At 43.4% G+C, this 5,990-nt stretch overlaps 1 pseudogene; it reads right to left on the reverse strand.

Annotated features, from left to right (window-relative positions):
• Positions 1 to 3,981: 3,981 nt before the first annotated feature.
• LOC110287474 lies at positions 3,982 to 4,800 on the reverse strand (annotated as a pseudogene).
• Between the last annotated feature and the right edge of the window lie 1,190 nt (positions 4,801 to 5,990).

Genomic DNA, 5,990 nt, shown 5'->3' on the forward strand with positions numbered 1-5,990 from the left:
TATGTGCTCTACTTCTGAGCTATTCTCCCCACTCCAGCCCAGCTGTGCCCTTTGATCTCCTTAAATGGCTCCTTAGTCATACCTCCTTCTGCTCCAGTTGTGCACTACGGATACTCTGTTCTGGCCTGCCTCTAGAATGAAAGTGGACTGGCTAACTGCTGTAATCAGGGCAAAATCCAGGAGCTTTTGATAGTGTTACAGAGACAAAGCTGTGGTGGCTTCTATCCAAGGCTTATCCTTGTTGGAGGTTAAGCATCCTCATCCCCCTGTCCCTATGTACTCCAGCTGAGCATAGGCTCAGGCATCTCTTAGAGCCTGGCCATCAGTTCCTGATCCCAGAGCGTCTGTCAGGAGCCATGTGCTGGGTTTTCTGAGAGACCTGTCCACTTGGTGCCTTAGTGCCATACATCACTTTGGTATGTGCATTGAACAGACCGCCACCCAACCTGTTTACAAAGAACCTCTCCACCTCCGCAGGCCACCCTGCCAGATTTGCAGCCGAGCTGCACTTTTCTGTAATTATAGCCTTCACTGAATACTTTCTGTATGCTAGGCGCTGCACTAAGCATTTTGCTAGGATTATCTCCATTGGGCTAATTACAGCCCTGAGCTGTAGGTACTGGTTCAGCCCACTTCACAGATGAAGGAACAGAATTGTCCAGAGTTTCTATCAGAAGGCAGGCTGCCACCACAGCTTTGCAACTCATGCCTCACAGCCAGACAGGGTGACTCACTTGGCTCCATGCTAACTCATCATCCAGGTAACATGTCACCTGTGACTGTACCTCCCTCTATCCAGAACTTTCTATTCCTTGGTGCCCCGAGTGTCCATTCCAACTACCTCAGAGCTGTGTCGTGATGTCCACTGTCAGCTACTATCTAGCCAGGCTTCTCCTGCCCCAGTAGGGCGTGACCCTCTATTTATTTACTTTTTGTTTATTTGTTTTTGAGATAGTCTTGCTATCCCTGATCCCTAGGTATCCTCATATCCCTGGCTGTCCTGGAACTCTCTATGTAGAGCAGGCTACCTGCTTCCGCCTCCCCAGTGCTAGGATTAGATGTATGCATCAACATGCTTGGCCTTAGTTATTTATTTATGTCTTTATTGTCTTATTTGTTGTCTGAACATGAAGAGCAGAGGACAAACTCGCAGGAGTTGATTCTTTTCACCCTTTAGGCCTTGAGATTAAACTCAGGTCATCAGGCTTGTGAGGCAAGCCCTTTTATTCACTGATCTCAACAGCCCCTATGCCAGAGTTAAACTACTCTGTGGGTTATCATATACTATGGGCCGGCCAACAGACTCTGGGCTCCAAGAAAGACAACCAGAGGAAAGAGCACAAATCAATAGTCTACTTTGCTTGGTGAAAACGGAACAAAACAACAAAACAAAGTCTGTTTTTGAGGGTCTTGCCAGGTCTGTGAACTCAATCCACTTCATGGTCAGTTGACTGTGAGCCACCCTGCCCAGAATCCAACCCAATCTCTGTCTCAATGTCCGTTTTCTCTTAGACAAGTTTCCTGTTGCTACTGTAACACAGGACCACAAGCAAGTGACTGAGAACAACACTTAGGGCTGCCTTTGAGTTTGGTTGGTTAGAGTCCTAACAGTAAGGGGCTGACCATGGTCTTTCTGCAGACTCTGGGGAACATCTGTTCTCAGCCACTGCTTGTGGTCTTATGTTACGGCAGCATTCTTTGGTTCATGTCTCTCTCCTCATCTTCAAAGCCAGAAACATAACATCTTCAAATTTCTTCCTAGCTCTCTCTCCCTTGTTTCTTTCTTCAGTGTTACCTCACCTTCCCTAACTATGAACATAGTCTAAGGTGAGTTCACCTTCGTGAGATTCTTGACTTAATCATCTATAAATTCCCTTTTGTCATATAATTAATAAGTGTACTCCAAGTTCTGGGATCACCACACACACCTCCTGTGTTGTTGTTTTTTTATTTTTTGTATTTGCTTTATTTTATGTATATTAATGTTTTGGCTGCATGTATGTATACCATGTGCATGCCTTGTGCTTGCAGGGGTCCAGAAAAGGGCACTGAGTCCCTTAGATATGTAGTTAGAGTGTTGGGAAATAAACCCAGATTCTCTATAAAAGCAACAATTGCTCTTAACTGCTGAGCCAACTCTCCAGCCCTGATGGTCAGTTTTAAATATCAACCTGCGGCAATTTGGAATCAACTGGGAAGAGAGTTCTCAACTGAGTAGTTGTCTTTATCAGGCTGGCCTGTGAACATGTCTGTGGATTGTCTTCATTGCTAATTGATGTAAGAAGGCCAGTCTACTATGGGCAGCACCATTCCCTGGACGATGGTCATGGGCTGTATAAAAAAGCTACCTAAGCATGAGTCTGTACTCCAGAAGGAGACTCCTTCATCATTCTTTCCATACTTCCTTGATTGACAGGTCATCAGTACTGCTGTGCGGAAGTGTGAACAGACCTGGGTTTGACTTCTCATGATGAATGGCAACTTGTTTTGGGGGAGAGAGGTGTTGAGACAGGGTTTCTCTGTATAACAACCCCAGCTGTCTTGGAACTCACTTTGTGGACCAAGCTGGCTTCAAACTCACAGAGATCTGCCTGTCTCTGCCTGAGTGTTGGGATTAAAGGCATGTGCCATCACTGCCTGGCTTTTGAACTGTAATTTGTAAGCTGAAAAAAACTTCAACCCCCATGTTGCTTTTGGTCACAGTGTTTGCTAGAGCAATAGAATGCAACTAGAATAGTTTCTTACTACCATAGCCCAACCTCTGGAGATAGGAAGGAGGGCATGGGAAAGCAGGCACTTGGTTGTGGCAGAGACCCTAACCAGCTCCTCGTGCCAATTCAGCTGAGGCCTGGCTGTTTCTGGTAGGTCGTACCACTGTAGCTGATTTGTGTTTGCTCTCCCAACACTACTGAACTGGACTGCTGGTATATTCACAAAATGTTTGTGAGTGGACAACTTTTATATTTATAATAAATCTTAAATAGTATAAAAACTAGGCAGTTGCCTACCCTCTATGTTGTTAAAATCTATTTTTATATCGGTAGTCCTGTTATTATTTGGGTTATTCTTTTTTTTTTAATGATCTCAGAGACTTGTCATTTTATTATATATACTGTATCATATATACCAGAATCTTATTTTATTATAAAAACATCTGTTTTTTTTCTCAGACAGGGTTTCTCTGTACTCCTAGAACTTGCTTTGTAGACAAAGTTGGCCCCAAACTCAGATCTGCCTACCTACCTCTGCCTCCTGAGTGCTGGATTAAAGGCATGTGCCACCATTGCCCAGTTCAAATTCAACCTGATTTAAATGTTTCATTCCTACACTGAAAGTGTACCTAAATTTAAAAAATATATTTTTAAAAAATTGAAAAGAATTAAATACAAACAAGACCAAATTTATGTGCCACCATTGCCTAGTTCAAATTCAACCTGATTTAAATGTTTCATTCCTACACTGAAAGTGTATCTAAATTTAAAAAATATATATTTTAAAAAATTGAAAAGAATTAAATACAAACAAGACCAAGTTTATTTACACAAATTACACTATTTACCACATATACATATTGAGTTGTCACTGTAATAACAGGTGACTTTACTTTCAAGTGAGCACTTCTGAAATATCACACAGAGAGAGAGCTCCACTGCCTGGTCTTATCTCTGTTATCCTGGTGGCTCAGCTCATTCTGTAGCTCAAGGCAGCTGGACACTCACAGCAGTCCCTCAGCCTCCCAGGTGCTGGGACTACTTTGTGAGCCACCACGTCTGGCTCAATGCTCTTTCTAAGTACGCTCCTTGAGTTGTGTGAGTTCCTCTTCAGTCTCATTCCAGAGCTGCTATGTACAACCAAACACTACAGTAATTCTGAATAATCCTCAAACATTTGTGTAACAGATAGAAAACCAGGGGCTCGGGCTCCTTAGGGGTCTGTGCTTTTCATTTCCTCCTCGACAGAACTCTGCATGCCACACCTTTCTCAGTCAGAATCACTACTGCTGCTCAAAGAATCTGTTGACATAACATCAACATCATCTTCATTTTCTTTGTTGTGCCCAGGAGGCTCCAACAGAAAGTCACTGCTGTGATTTGGTGGTAGCATGTTCACAGACATGTCATTCGACCGCCATGGCTACTGTGGAGGAGCAGGGACATCTGGCAGTCTACCTGCTGCAAGGGCATCGCCCGGGAGGTGACCATTCACACCACTGGTGGAAGGATTGTTCATCTGACCCAACAATCCACTTCTCATCTCTAAATCTGTTGGGTATGGCCTCCGAGGGTCTCCTGGAACCCAAGTCAGTGGAGCACAGACAGCATTGCTTGCACTAATCCTGTGTGCATATTTAATGATTTCTTCAGAGGAGATAGCACCTTTTCTTGCTGTCTCTATTGACTTGAGTTTCTCCTTTGCCTGGTAAACAGGATTTGTTGCCAGGATCTGCTCTGCCTCTTTCAGCTGCTTCTGCAGCTGCGGAATATCACTGTCTCTCTTCTCTACTTCTTTCTCTAAAGCCTGCATTTCATGGTGGACTTTTCCCTGATTAAGTGCTAATTTCATTAGTTCTTGGAAGTCCCCATCTCGGTGAATTAGCAACTCCAAGACCTGGTTTCCCTCTTCCAGCTGTAACAGCTTCTGATTTCTTGAAATTGCAAACATTTCTATAAGTTCTCTCGACAAGACCTCCAGCTCTTCCAGCACAGACAGAAGCCGCTCTCACGTACTGCCAAGGCTGGCCATTCCCGAAACGCCTCCCATCCGCTCTTTTTCCTTCTCACCACTTGAAGAAGCCACCATCACCCTGCTGACCACCAGCCATCCTATTTGGGCTGTTCTTAACTCTAATTGGCCAGTCTTCAGGGCCATGTTTTCTTGACTCTGAACCCATTGTGGCTTCTCCTTCCTCCTCCTGCTCTTCTTTTCCTCATGGTCCCCTCCAACCCCCAACCCCAAACTATTTGACATCTTATTAACAATCAAAAATAACTTAAGGCCAATTCTCTTTCATCTCTAAGACAACCAAGTCTTAGGGGCCCACACTTAATATTACAATAGATAATGAAGACCTAACTTTAACCCTTGTGTGTCAGCCACTATACCTCAAGAAGTTGATAATGCTCTGGGCAAAGGATCTAAAAATACTCACTGCTATTCTTGCTATGTTCTCCCTGGCTTTTGACCCATGGGCACTCTGACCTGAATGTGATGTTATGTATAGATTCAGGAGGCAGGAGGAATGCTGAACGTTCAAGGCCAGCCTATGTCACATAGAGAGTCCAAGCTGGCCAGAGCTACATAGGGAGATACTGTATCAAAACCCCAAACTAAAGCTGGAGAGAAGGATCAGTGGTTTAAGACCTCTAGATGTTCTTCCAGAGGATGAGGACTCAATTATCCAGCATTTACATGGCAGTTCACAGCCATGTAAAACTCCAGTTCCTGGGGGAATTTAACACCCTTTTCTGGCCTTCTCAAGCACCAGGCATGCACATGGTGCACAGACCAACACATAGGCATACACTTAAAATAAAATAAATAAACCTTAAAGAAACCAACGAAACAAAATAACAACAAATATGGTTCATCAAATTTCTGCACAACTATGGAAACAATCAATATAGTGAAGGAGAAGCCTCAGAATGGCAGAGACTCTGCCAGCTACACATCTGACAGGTGATCAGTATTCAGAATTCACAAAGAACTCAAACAAACAAAACCAGAGTCAAGGAAACAAATGACCCAATTTGAAAAATGGGCTAGGGATCTAAACAGAAAAACAAGTGTCTAAGAAATGGCTTGTTATTTTATTATTTATTTATTTACTTATAGAAATGTCTTTAAAATGTTCATCATTCCTAGCAATCATGAAATACAAGTCAAATGTTAAGATTTCATCTTGCCCCAGTCAGAATGGCAATGTTGAATAAAACAACTGACAACAAATGCAGGAGCGGCTGTGGGGAAATGGGAGCTCCTGTTCTCTCTTG

Source organism: Mus caroli, chromosome X, assembly GCF_900094665.2.
Source record: "Mus caroli chromosome X, CAROLI_EIJ_v1.1, whole genome shotgun sequence".
NCBI lineage: Eukaryota > Metazoa > Chordata > Mammalia > Rodentia > Muridae > Mus > Mus caroli.